This window comes from Phaseolus vulgaris, chromosome 7, assembly GCF_051622355.1.
Source record: "Phaseolus vulgaris cultivar YP4 chromosome 7, ASM5162235v1, whole genome shotgun sequence".
Lineage (NCBI taxonomy): Eukaryota > Viridiplantae > Streptophyta > Magnoliopsida > Fabales > Fabaceae > Phaseolus > Phaseolus vulgaris.
Window position 1 is genome coordinate 45,635,013 of NC_143504.1, and position 14,437 is coordinate 45,649,449.

Consider the following 14,437-nt stretch of genomic DNA (forward strand, 5'->3'; position numbering starts at 1 on the left):
TCACCATACTTAATCTCAAACGCACACGTGGCATCCTCATCAACGGTGGGAAGACGTTGTCGCTCCCCATTCCCATAATTGTTTAAGTTAACATTTGGAAACCCTCTGCTACTCACTGTTCCATTTCTTCAACCCTTGCGAACCCCTTGTGTTCTTCTTATTCTCCCTATACCTCCTTCGCGAACCTGGGAAACCTCCTCACCCTCAATCGCTCCTTGAAACAAGGTACTTCCCTCCACTCAACTTATTACTCTATGTTGGCATCATTATCTGATTGAAGCACTTATCATGAGCATATTACTTGAGCTGGGTCTGTTCTGAATTTACTCTTTCCTACTTATGTTGATCGTTATTTTTGCTAGTTATATCGCTTTTCTTGAATCTGAAATGCATAATTGTGTGTGGTTTTCCTTGCTTGAATGTGTGTCTGTATTTGCTTGTGTTTGTATTTCTAGATACTCTTATAATGGATTACAAAGTTTTGAATCCCTGGGCACCTGAGAACATTTTAGAAGAAATTTCCAAATATACCTCTCATGAACAAATAATGGCCTTTATGAAAAGCGAACGCCAAAATAAGTGCCATTTTGGCAGAGAAAACGTTAGAGCTCTTAGGATAATCCCGTGTAGAGAAGATGAGTCTGTTGTGACGAGTCCTCGGACCCTGAGAGTCCCTTTTGCTATTTTTATGCCACCGTGTTTAAACATATTCTTCTTCGTTTACCCCTGTTCAATTTTGAAAAAGAACTCCTCACCTAGATCAACGTGACCCCTGTCTAGCTACATCCAAATAGCTAGGCATTTGTTTGGGGATTCTCCATTCTTTGCACACAGTTTGGCCTTTTGCCATCTTTAGAAGTCTTTCTTTATTTTTTTTAGGCCAAGCACTTAGGCTGCCAACTATGGGTTTCCTTAAACGGGGTGGCTGGGAGAGCATTGCTATCACTCTTCCAACAATCCTACAAAGGCTTCGAAGGCATCCTGAAGATACGTTGCAACAAGAATGACCCAACTCTTCTATATGAGTTTCCTTTATATTGGACAAGAAACCAAACTTCCAATGTGCTCAGCGCCTGGAAAACATGCCCCAACGCGACCAGAAGGTCTGCCACTTCTTTTCAAGCTTAAAGGTGGTTTTCGATACTGCCACACTCATAAGCAAAGAGTTTTTCCCAGGGGACCTAAAGACTTACATTAGTACTTTTCATTCTCTACTCTTTATGATGTTGAATTTATTATTGTTGTGAAATTCCTCTTGTCTTCTTTGCAGACAACATGTTAGCCTAGATTAACAAGAATGATCTAGCAGAGAGGACTAAGAACATAAGGGTAGTTGCTCAAGCGCCCCAAGCCCAAGATCTTAAGCTCAAGGCTCTTGTCGTAGCTGCTCCAACCCCCACTGAGGATGACGAGGAGACCTTTTTTGGGCCAGTCTTCAAAATGAGAAGGAAGACACCAATTGTCCTTACCGAGCATTCTGAATCTGATGGACGTGTTCCCTCCTACCATGCTCCTCTGCCAAGTCCAACCCCGTCGTGTGATACGAGAGTGGTGCTAGAGGATGAGGGTACAAGCTCCCATGGGGAGAGACTATGGGACCAAAGTCTAGATGTCCCGTCCTTTCTTGAGAAGGCCTTCTTGCCCAACAAGGCGAAGGAGAAGTTGGTATGCCTCGAGGTGCACTTCCTAGTCTAGGAGACCATGAGGCAATTGGGGCAGGCTCTTACTGCAAACTGCTTGGTCATCACCAAGTTAAAAGAATTGCAAGGGTCGGCCGACCAGAGATCCCAAGAGGTAGCTGAACTCCAAAAAAGAGTGGAGAACCTTCAAAGAGAATCGGTCAAACTTCATAATGAGCTCCAACGATCAAAACAAGAAGTTGAGGTCCTTCTTGTTGAGAAGTCCAAGGAGGCCTTTGGATTATCTGAGGAGAGGACAAGACTGGTGGCCGAAGTGGAGAGGCTCAAGGAAGGACTGGCCCATAAAGAAGAAGAACTCGCTAAGGAGAAGGAGGCCTTCACCAATGATGTCACTAACTCTTACTTTGTGGGCTTTGAAGACGCCGTTGCACAAGCCTCAGAAATTTATCCTAAGATGGACTTCTCTCAGCTTGGCCCTGGCAAAATTGTGGTAAATGGGCAACTCGCGGAAGAGTAGTACTCTTGTATAACTTACCACCTTTTGTAGTACTTTGAACAATTCTAACTTATTAAGCACTCTTATGTATGTGTGCTAGCCATAGCCTTTCTTCTTCCTATTTAGCCTTTTATCTTTAACAGACTTCGACTAGTGTTATTCATGTTTAATGAAAACGCGATTAGCACAAACTTAACATATATGGGTAACATACCAATTCACACTTATGCTAACCTGTTTAAGCTAAAAGGACAACAAACTTAAAACTTCCATCAAGCACAAAAAATCACAATGCTTTGGAAATCTAACCTTGGGATGATCCCTACTCTTTGGTTGTAAAGAAACTCTTGACTAGCTTGAATGCTCCTTCAATACTTAAACAGGGATCACATACCTTGACCTTGCAAAACAGGGCCTCCATACTTAGAGAACCACCCCCTTTCCAAGCTCAGTTTTTTCCCTCTTGCGTTAAGGATGACATGTTTACAATCTTGGAGCGTTTGACTTGGACACTGGCTGACGCACTAGGTTAACTTTTGAATAGTTATCCTTGTTTAAAGCGTCTGGCTTGGGTGTTAGCTTGCACACCGGGACAACTCTTAAACCCTTTTATTTTTTCTTAGAGTATCTGACTTGGGTGTTGGCTTACACATCAAGTCAACTCTTTGAACGATTTCCTTTGCTTAGAGTATCTGACTTGGGTGTTGGCTTACACATCAAGTCAACTCTTCAACGATTTCCTTTGCTTAGAGTATATGACTTGGGTGTTGGCTTACACACCAAGTCAACTCTTCAACGATTTCCTTTATTTAGAGTATCTTACTTAGGTGTTGGCTTACACACCAAGTCAACTCTTCAACAATTTCCTTTGCTTAGGGTGTTACTACCCTGTGGGGTGTTCGAACTCGGGTGGTCTCACCTACGCTGAGGTAGGTCGCCTTACCTGCCCTAAGCCGAAAAATCTTAAACGATATCTAATTCAGAGTGCCTGGACTCGGAATCTTACCGAGAAGAGGTTGCCCCATTTGAATTACATAAACTTCGAAACACCTAGACTTGGAATCTTACCAAGGAAAGGTCGCCTCGTCTAACGTTACATAATTAGTTATACACACATGGTGCTTACTCAGATAATCTTACCGGTAAGTCGCCTTATCGTGTGCTAACAAGCAAATAATTATAATGCATCATCTTTCAAGAACAATTTTCATTGGGTGACCTCGTTAAAAAACCCTCGTAAGGTAAAAAGAGTGTCCCCTTAATTATTCGAATTCTTTGTAAAGTATAAACAAAATATCTCAACTGAAATAAAACTTGAGGTTTGTCCCATTCCATGTTCGAGGTATAGCTCCCTCATCTAGGGTTTCAAGCCTGTAGGCTCTGTTTCCGAGGACCTCCATCACGCGGAATGGGTCAGTCCATTTTGGAGACAACTTATTCTCCAACTAGTAAGGGTGAGCTTTTCGCATCACCAAGTCGGCACCCGGAACTGTCAGGGCTTCAACTTGGACTTCTGCTTCAACTCGACCTTTCTCTTTAAAGCTCCAGACCTGATACGAGCTTGTTCACGCACCTCATCTAGTAGATCCAGGTTCACCTTCCTCCCTTCATTAGATTCTTCTATCATAAAGTTCTGGAATCGAGGTGAACTTTCTTGGGTCTCTACAGGTATCATGGCGCCAGACCCATATACTAAACTGAAGGACGTTTCCTTGGTCGTGGACTGAGGAGTGGTGTGATAGGCCCACAAGATTCGAGGTACCTCTTCTGGCTAGGTCCCCTTGGCTTTCTTCAACCTCCTCTTCAATCCTTTAAGCAAGACTTTGTTGGCAGACTCAACATGACCATTCGTCCGAGGATGCTCCACAGAGGCAAACACTTGTTTGATACTGAGCTCTGTGCATAGCGTGCATAACTGCAACCTTGCAAACTGGGTACAATTATCGAATACCAAGTGCCTTGGAATCCCGAAACGGAAAACAATGTTTCTCCACACAAAGTGCTACACCTTGTGGGCAGTTATCTGTGCAACTGACTCAACTTTTATCCACTTAGTGAAGTACTCAAAAGTTACCACCAGGTACTTCATCTGGCGAATTGCCAAAGGGAAAGGACCTAAGATGTCTATTCCCCATGTATGAAAAGGTTAGGGGCTATGTATTGACTGTAACTCCTCAAAGGGCGCATGGTGCCAATCAACATGTTTCTGACATTGTTTGCATCACTGTGCATACCTCATACAATCCTCCTTCATAGTTGGCCAATAATACCCAGTTCAAACAATCTTTAGCGAGAGGGCTTTTTCTCCCACATGGCTTCCACAAATACCTTCATGGAGCTCTGCCATGATGCAGGTACACTGATCCCCACTTACATAAGTGGGAATGGGATAGGTGTAACCATGATGAAACAACTTCCCATCCACAAGGGTATACCTTCCTGTATTCCTCTTAATCGTCTTCGCCTCTCCAGGCTTTATCGGGAATAAACCATCAGCTAAGTAGCGTCGGTATGGTGTCATTCAGGTCTCTATCACGTCAACCTACAGAACCCCCAATGACTCCTCTCCCAATAACTCATAAGTGTTTATTTTGGGGACCTTCAATGTCTTTTGTGTTAATGACCAGTGCCTCCTTCCTTGTTCTGAGGTTCCCACCTGATGTGAGTTGATTTTAGGATTGATCATTAGGTGACACTTTGATATTTATGATTGAGATTTTTAAGACAATTAAAGAGTGAAAATCTAAGGAAAATCCCCACTAGACATTAACTTAACCAAGTGGTTAAGTATGTGTGAAGGTTCATTTCACAAAGACAAAAGGAAAAACACAATTATATGGTGAGAATGATGACAAATATGGTGCGAAATTGAACAAGCAACATAAGCACAAAAGAATGGACCGAATGGAATTTAAAGAGACAAAACTAAGAACATGTTTATGATAGAATGGAATGGAAATGGATAAATGGAAGAGATGATGAAAGAAGAACTTAGGGATGGTTAAGCAATGATGAATCACGCCACTTGATGGGATGGAATCACCAAGATGAGTGAAAGGAGGCCGCCACTTGAGAGCTTCATATATCACAAGATAAGACCAATTTAGGAGGAGACTCACTCACTCACAACTCACAAAAATTGTGTAGAATTACTTTACTATAATTTTAACTTGTCAAATACACTAGGTAGATCTCTTATTTATAGGTGAAGGAGCCTTAGAGAACAAGCTAAAGGGGTAGGATGAGAAAAGGGAAAAAAATGGGCAGCCTTAGGGTTTGACTAAGTCAATCCCGCATCCTAGGCTTGTCCTTCTAGAGACTAGGTCAATATGCCTTCAAATGGGCTAGGAACAAGTTAAAATGCTACCCACATCCCCTATTATACTAAAGGTACCTTATTCTGGCTTATATTTGCTATTTGGACCCCAAAGTGAGCCCAATTATTTACAACATATTTGTAATCATTTAAAAAGACCAGCAGGAAGAACTTTTGATATTCTAGTTTGTAGCTTCTTATTTTGTTGATGCTTCCTCGAGGTTTCGTGGGGCCCGACTTTGTATATTGAGATGACTGACTTTTTGTGAGGTGATTGATTTGTCCTTAGTCATTCGCTGCTTGCTAGGGTTTGTATCACCATCTGGTTGACCTCTGTTATTCCCTCCGCAGTAGTCCTGGGCAAATTCAAGGTCTCCTGAATGACTGACCTTTGTCGACATCCTTTTCCCGAGCTAGCCAGCTTGGACAACAAGTTTGCTCGGGAATTTTGCTCTCTTGGGACATGCATCAGCTCAAACGTAGAGAAAGCGACCTTCAAAAGCACAACATACCTGAGGTACGAGGCCAACTGTGGATCTTTAGCCTAGTACTCACCTGTGACCTGCCCAGTAACTAGCAAGGAGTCACTCTTTACCAACAATTTTCGAGCACCCAACTCTTTGGCCAACAACATCCCAACTATCAGGGTTTCGTACTCAGCCTGGTTGTTGTTGGCTTTGAAGGCAAACCTCAGGGCTTGCTCTATCAACAACCCATTTGGTCCTTCTAGAATGACCCCAACACCGCTCCCTTGTTGATTAAAAGATTCATCCACTGAAAGGACCCACTGGAAGTCATCACCATCTAGCTGAGTAGCCTCAAATGATAATTCTACGACAAAATCGGCCTACACTTGACCTTTAATAGGACCACGAGGTTCATATTGTACCTCAAACTCAAATAACTCAACTGCCCAACGGACCATCTGACCAACTATGTTTGGCTTTTGAAGAACTTTTTAGATAGGCAGATTAGTCATCATTATTACAGTGAAACTCTGGAAATAATGGCGAAGTCGCCAAGTTGCAAATAGCACTGCCAAGACTACCTTTTCAATAGCTTGGTATCGCACCTCTGGCCCTTGCAACACCTTTCTCACAAAGTAAACATGCCTTTGAACTTTATCCTGCTCTTGAACGATTACCGAGCCGATTACCCAATCCGTGACTGCGAAGAAAAGACGAAGAACAGTACCAAGTAGCGGCTTACAAAAGACAGGCAGGTTGGCCAGGTACTTGATAGTTGTTGTTTTGCTGTCAAAATAATATGATTCTAGCATAGACTTGTCTAACACTAGAGATATGATAGTATAATTGTGGTCAGATGACCCCAAGTCGTCTCCCAACGAATCCAATAGTAAAATCAATAGATCAGTGTTTAAAATCTATCTGCAAGCAATAAAAGTTAGTAATAACATTAATAATAAAAAAGGGATTAAGATAGTTATGCAGGAAATATCAAATAGATTTTAAACAACAAATAAAAAGCGGTTGATCCCCAAGTTCTTCCACCATTGAATTCTTCACAAGTTCTCTAAATATTAATCTTTTCTCAATCCTCCAACAGAGTTAAACCAGATTGAACATGCATCAATCCTATTCAACTAAAACTCACCAATAAAACATGCGTCTACTAGTTTAATCAATAACGACTTTGTTCCATGCGTATATTCTATGAGAATGTTGAATCAAGTGTGTTCAAGCTTTGAAGAATCCAAACCCTTTGAAGGTTGATGAAAGGAAGGATGTGCTTGATGTTGCTGATGTGTTTTAGAATAGGATCTGGGGTAGATTATCTGTGTTAAATCCACTCTTGCTTGAATCCAAAGCTTAAGCATTCTCAAACCTTTTAATTGAAAGTGTTTTTCAAACTAAGTGAAAAACAACCTATTGTTTTGTCGAAACAACCGATTGTTTTATACTTAGGTGTTTTTAGAAAGGTTGAAAACTGTTTTTGATGGTTGACTTGCTGTCAAACCAAAACAACCGATTGATTCGAGCATTCAACCGATTGTTTGTTTTAGGACCATAACAAAAAACTGTTTTGTGCTTTGACTGAGCTTTAAATGATTTTATAACTAAATACGCTCCAGTTTTAAATGCTTTGACCAGTCTTTGAATGCAATAAATAGTTTGTTCAGATTTTGTAACAAACAAGAACTTAGTTTTAATCAAAGAAAAATATATTTGAGTTTTTCACTAATTTTGCTTTTGAAGAGTTGGAGATCGCTTTGATCAAGAGAGTGTGATATATGATTTTCATCTTGTATTGATTTCAGATCTTTTCTGTAACAAGTGTAATCCTTTTGTACTTTGAAGAAACTCTGTGTGTGAAGCTGAGAAGTGTTGTGTGTTCTTGAGGTTGTCAAGATCAGCATTCCTAGTGGTGTTTGTGCTGAGTCAAAGGAAGTGTGTGTCTTGAGGGGATCAAGGTCACTTCTTTGGTGGTGTTGTAAGTAATCTAGGGTTGATTTCTTAGTGGATTCCCCAGGGGTTTCTGGGAAGACTGGATGTAGCTCTTGGTTAAGAGTGAACCAGTATAAACCTGTGTGTTCAATCTCTCTATCGCTTGAACTCTTTAATTTCAGTTTGTATTTGTGAACTGGTATAAACAACCGATTGTTTATGAGAAACAATCGATTGTTTTTCTGGTTGCTTTGTGTTTTTGACAAACTGAATTCTTAATCAAGTTTTCTCGAAGTAATTTCATTCTAGACTTAAAAGTTTGCGAAAACCCTCTTTAAACCATTCACCCCCCCCCCCCCCTCTAGTTTAAAGCCATACATTCTTACAGAGAATGCTTACCTCCACTCTCTTGAATCATGTGCCCAAGAAATTAATTAGAACAATACGAACTAACTAAAAAACCAAAGTTTAAGATAAGGAAGACTCTAAATCATACGTTCAAGTTCAAGTACAACCTCTCACAAAAACCAGTTTTACAGGAGATTAGACTATTAAAACAACTGCTATAGAGAATTAAAAATCGAAACTTTTATTGAACAAAACCTCTAAACTCAATGGGGAATTACAAAAGAATTAACAAAAAAGGTTTAGTCTTCCATACGGAGGCAAAATAAAAGAATTACAAAGAAGAAAATAAACTAGGAAAATCCTATGAAGTTCTCCATTTTCTCCTTGATGCTTGTGTCCTTTTATTCGCCTTTCTGCTCCAAGGATCTTGGGAAAATATTGTAGTTTATATTTTGTTAACAGTTTTCAAGTTTCCAAAATTCTAGAATTCTTGTATTTTGTAGAAGATTTGCTTCCAATTTTGTTTTTGAAGTTTTTTTTTTCTCTTTCTTCTCCTTAGAATTTGTTTTTTGTTGTGGTTCAAGAAGCAACTTGGACTTTTGCATATTTGGCTCATTCACAAAGGTAGATGCTTCCTCTAGATAATTTACTCTAAAAACACAAAATTAACAAAAATAATAGTTAAGGCCCAAATAAACCCAATTATAAGAATATTAATTAAAACAACAGATTTATTTATTATTATAGTCCAATAATCTATGATTAAGGCTATTGAGTGTGAATAAATATATGCTCATTAGTACTCCTTCAGCCTTATGAATGCATATTCACACTCGCGAGTCCATACAAAATGGTTATTCTTCTTTAGGCATTAAAAATAAGGGTACCCCTTCTCTTCACCAGCTGATATGAATCTGGACAAGGCGGTCATGAGCCCAGTCAGTTGTTGTACTTCCTTCACACTGGCAGGGCTCCTCATCCCTATGATTGTTGTGCACTTGTCGGAGTTTGCTTCTATATCCCGTTCAGTGAGCAAAAACCCAATGAACTTCCTTTTTTCCAACCCAAACACACATTTCTCTAGGTTCAACTTTAAATTATACTTGGCTATTATGTTGAACAACTCTTCCAAATCAACAACGTGCTGATCCTTTTCTTCTGAGGTGACAACCATGTCATCCACATACGTCTGTACATTTCGCCAATCATTGGGGTGATGATCCTATTCATCAGCCTTTGATAGGTGGTACCAACATTCTTGAGGCCAAAAGGCATGACCTTGTAGCAATAGCTAGAGAGCCGGTCATGAAGGCGATCTTGCTCTCATCCCGGGGATGCATGCAAATCTGATTGTACCTTGAGAACACGTTTTGGAAACTCATCAATCGACAACCTGAGGCATTTTCCACCAAGGAGTCTATGTTGGGCAGTGGATAAGAGTTCTTGGGACAAACCTTATTCAGGTTTGTAAAGTCAACGCACATCCTCCACTTCCATTAGCATTTTGCACCAATACCATGTTTGCTAACCACTCAGGGATTGAATCTCCCTGATGTGGCCAACCTTCAAAAGCTTATGCGTCTCTTCCTTGATGATCAGGCGCCTCTCCTCGTTAAACTTCCTTCTTTTTTGCGCTATAGGTCTAACCTTCTCGTCCATAGTGAGCCTATGGCACAGGAAGTCTAGGTCTATCCCGGGCATGTCCGAGGATGACCAGGAAAAAGCATTCATGTGCCTTGATATCACTCCAGCTATCTTGTCTTGTAACGCACCAATTTTGAACTTCTTACCTTCAATTTCTTTCTCCTAAACCTCCCCAACAAGTCCAGGTCACCTCTCGTTGGCGACATCAGTTCGCATGATCACCTCTAGCTCTCGCACCTAAACAGTGATCGAACACACTCCCTTCCTGCTCTTTAGGCTATTCTCTTAGAACTTCCTAGAAGCCTTCTAGTCAGACTTGGTGATGATCACCCCTCCATCAAAGGAGCGCAATTTCATTTTCATGTGCCTACTCGAGGCCACCGCACCTAACCTATTCAAGGAGGGCCTTCCTAAAACAAAATTATAGGGCAAGACAACATTAGCTACTATATTCCTAATATTGATCGTACGGGTTGAGGTGTCATATGCGAAAGTCGTCCTCAATTTCACATGTCCGCGCACCTCCACCTGATCTCTCGCAAAGTCAAACAAACAATCATTATATGGCCCTAATTGGTTATGTGATAAACGTGAATTATTAAACGTTACCCAGAACATCACATCAACTGAGCTCCCCTAATCGATGAGAACTCAATATACTCTTCTTCCCACGGTGACAACGGATATCACTACTAGATCATCCTCATGTAGGACCACGTCTCCAAAGTCAGCACTCGTAAAGCAGAGGTCGGTTTGCCGGTTGGCCAGACCTCCTAACCTCTACATCACCTCTCTCGTGTACTTCTTACGCTTGGAGGCAGAGCATCCCCCTCCCGAGAATCCTCCAGAGATGGTGTTCGCCATGGACTAGTTCCTCATGCCCTTGGTCCCCCTGAAGCGATCTTCTCCTTTGACCTTTCCTAGTTCCCTTCCAGATATTCCTTCAAGAATCAATCCTTCACCAGGCCTGTTAACTAATAGCCCAGTGATATACAATGCTCCACGTCATTCCCAAATCCCTTGTGCAACTCGCACCAGGTCTCTTTTTGTGGCCCCAAGTTCCAAACGAATTTCAAGGAGAATCTTAATTTATCTGCCACCCCTGGCATATTCAATAGCTCCTTGTAAGTCATATGGAACCTTGGCCAAAATGCCAAGTCTTCCCTTGCCTTTGTTCTGGGTTGGTTCTTCCTAGCATAGTATGGTGTTCGCCTTGCGTCTGACCCCTTCTCGGTCGCAACTTCATGGACCCTCAGAGGTTGGGCTCAACTACTTTCTTTGGGCTTGGCTTGCGCTAGATGTGATAGAGATCAAATAAGAGAGGATTTTACTAATGGAGGAAGACGTCATTCACCCAAACATTTGAAGTTCTTCCTTCTAGTCTTCTAAAAAATTAAAGAAGAATTAAAATAAAGAGAGGACCAAGCCTAAAGCCAAAAGAAGACTACAAGCTTTCAAGAATGGGCTTCAATTAATATCTCTCTTTATAGTTTCTTTTGTATAAATTTTTAAATAATATAGAATAGTGTTTAGGTAGGTGCTAAGAGGGAAACCTAAACATACCTCTTGTGTAAAGCATCTTTAGATATTAGCTTTAGGAATAGTCTAGAAAGGTATCCCTTCATTCTCCACTTTAGGCGCTAGAAGTGGAAGAGTTGCAAGGCAACCTTGGATAGCTTCCTTTGTAAGCTCCTTGTAAACTCTTGACTGGTCCTTCTCCTATAAAAGGAGGGCTTGAGTCCTTCAAATACAGATTTGATATTTTGAGTACAGAAATTCTCCCAAATTGGTGAGTGATTGAGAGACTTGTGTCTTCTCTTATTCTAGTCTTATCTTGATAGCACTCTTGGAACCTCAAGTGGTGGGATTTACACTCATCTTGAAGCTTTGCATCCTTCAAGTGGCATGTTCCTCTCCAAGGACTCCAACCACATAAGTTCTCTTCTCCTTTCCATCTTATTCATCCATTTCCATTCCCAAATAAACTCTAAAACATGTCTTAGGTATTTCTAGTCATTTTAATCGGTTCATTTGCATCTTTTCTTATTTTTGTTCGGTTCATTTGATTCCTAGGATGTTTTAATCGGTTCATTTGCTTCCTATCTTGTTTTTGTTCGGTTCATTTGATTCCTAGGTAGTTATAATCGTTTCATTTGCTTTCTTACTTGTTCTAATCAGTTCCTTTGACATAAAATGGGTTTCCATATGAGTTTGGCTTGGTTGCTTATGATTTGGTGAGTTCTTGAATGATAAGAACATTGATCCAATTCTAGAAAAGTGCCTAATCATATTCCAACTCAAGTTGAATCCATAAAATGTCCTTGAAATATCTCTATCATGTTATTAGGTTCGTATTAAGGTGTGTGCTGTCGCGCTTCGCAAATACTGTTTCTTCTATGTCGATGTGAGCGACAACATCATATCTCCCCAAACGTTCTTGTTGGATTCCTGATCAGTGAGTCACTGAACGGTCCTGCCATGATTCCCTGCCCAAAGGCGTGGACCATCAAAGCCTCATCCTGGGTTTGGAGTTTCACTGTGAATGCCCCAAACCTATTCAAAAAAAATTCCAGAGACTCACTTTGCCTCTGCTTCACGCCAAAAAGATCGAAGGAGATCGGTGGTCGGGCCTGGTTAACAATGAATTGTTCTCTGAACAACTCAAAAAACTGGTCGAAGGAGGTGATGTGTCCATCAGGAAGGCCACTAGACCACTGTAGAGTTGTGCCCATGAACGTACCCATGAACATCTTACAATGTATGGCGTTTATTCCTCCCGAAATGACCATCTGAGCATTGAACGCCGTAAGATGGCTCTCGGGGTCTTCTACTCCCGTGAAAACAATCTTGGGCGTTATGTAGTTAGCCGGTATGAGAGCATCCATAATCGCTTGCGAGAATGACTTGGGGCAAGCTCTTAGTTGAACAATCGGACCTCGCTCCCCTGTAGACCGTTCATCAAGTTGTTGTAAGTTCTTACGCAATTCCTCGTTGGCCTTGTGCAACTCCTCATTGCTTGCTCATGACACGTCTATCTTCGCCATCGGTTGATCTTGTTTGAGCAATTGCTCAGCTCGAGCCTTTGCAATGAGCTTTTCCTGTTTAGCTCTAGCTATTGTCATCACTTCTTCCACTGCATCTACCGTCAACTTTTCCTGCTCGGCTCTGGCCTCTCGTTGGCTCTCGCCGATTGACTTACTCGCCTGTTGACTCTAGTGACAAGCTCTTGCCCCGTTTGTCTCTTTTGGAATCTATTCTATCTCTTGTTGCTCTGGAACGTAGCTCCGTTGAAGCAAAAAGGACCTTACCTGTTGATTGCACTCCGACGATCAAGTCAGTAAAGGGCTTAAAAATCAATAAGTATTCAGTTTCAGTTTTAGAAAAAGCGTACCTTTACCTGGGGTTTCAAGCCCTTTTATAGCTTACCTCTTATAACAACTTTCTCTCATGAGAATCTAATATCAATTGAAAGCATACTCAACAGGAGAAACACATTTGGTTCAGGGGCGCCTTCCCTCAAGGTGCTACAACAACATGAAATATCGTCTCCAAGGAGTGCATAAAATAATAACAGAATAATCACATGCCAACAGAGCACCAACTCATGTGCCAACATTAGGGCAACATTCTGCTTGCATGGACACCCTACTCATGGTGCAACGTTATCTTTTGTTGTACATGCAACCTAACCACTACGTGCCATAGAACACACGAGCTTAGGTTAAAAGAAAACATTTATTTAACCTAGACTCCACACACACTAAACGTACCCCTAGGTCCACAAATACCCTTTCTTAATAGCCTTATCTTTATTAATAGCACTCTGTCTAGTACAAATACAAAATGAATAATTTTAGTATTTTTGAAATTACAAGGATAAGAAATCTCCCAAATCATTTTATATAAAAAAAATATGTCTTATTTTACCTATGGCTTATTTGTGAAGCCAAATTAAACTCTTTTTTATTATAACAATTTATTTTCACACTAGCTTCAAGAAAAACTAATAATGATATTTTTGTAAACTTACTTGGAAAATAGCATCATTTCATTCACATAAAATAATTTCTTTCCCCTTCTTCATTTCTTCATACATTTACACTCCTCGTGTACTCATTCAATATACTTATGGACGATGTTAAATTCTATTACTTTGACCTAAAGCTTATACCCTATATATTTTCACTTCTTGGGATTGATTTATTTCCTTTGACAACTTCCAAATAAACCTTATATATATATATATATATATATATATATATATATATATATATATACTCATAATGTGATAGACCCATTATACTAAAAATTGTATTATTCATGTGTTGAACATTGATTCCCCTAAAAAAATCTGAAAAAAATGATACAATTTAGGCATTACTTCGCTTCACGTGGTTCCATAAAAATACCAGCTATGAAATCATAGAAAAGTTTTCATCTAGCATTATGTTTTTGGCTATCGAGTGAGCCAGTTCATGATCATCAGCATAGTAGCAATATATGGCAAAGGATATTATGAACTATGATATAAGAAAAGGAATATGGCAGAGAAAAGATAACTAAATAGCAAAAAAGGTAGGAGCAAAAG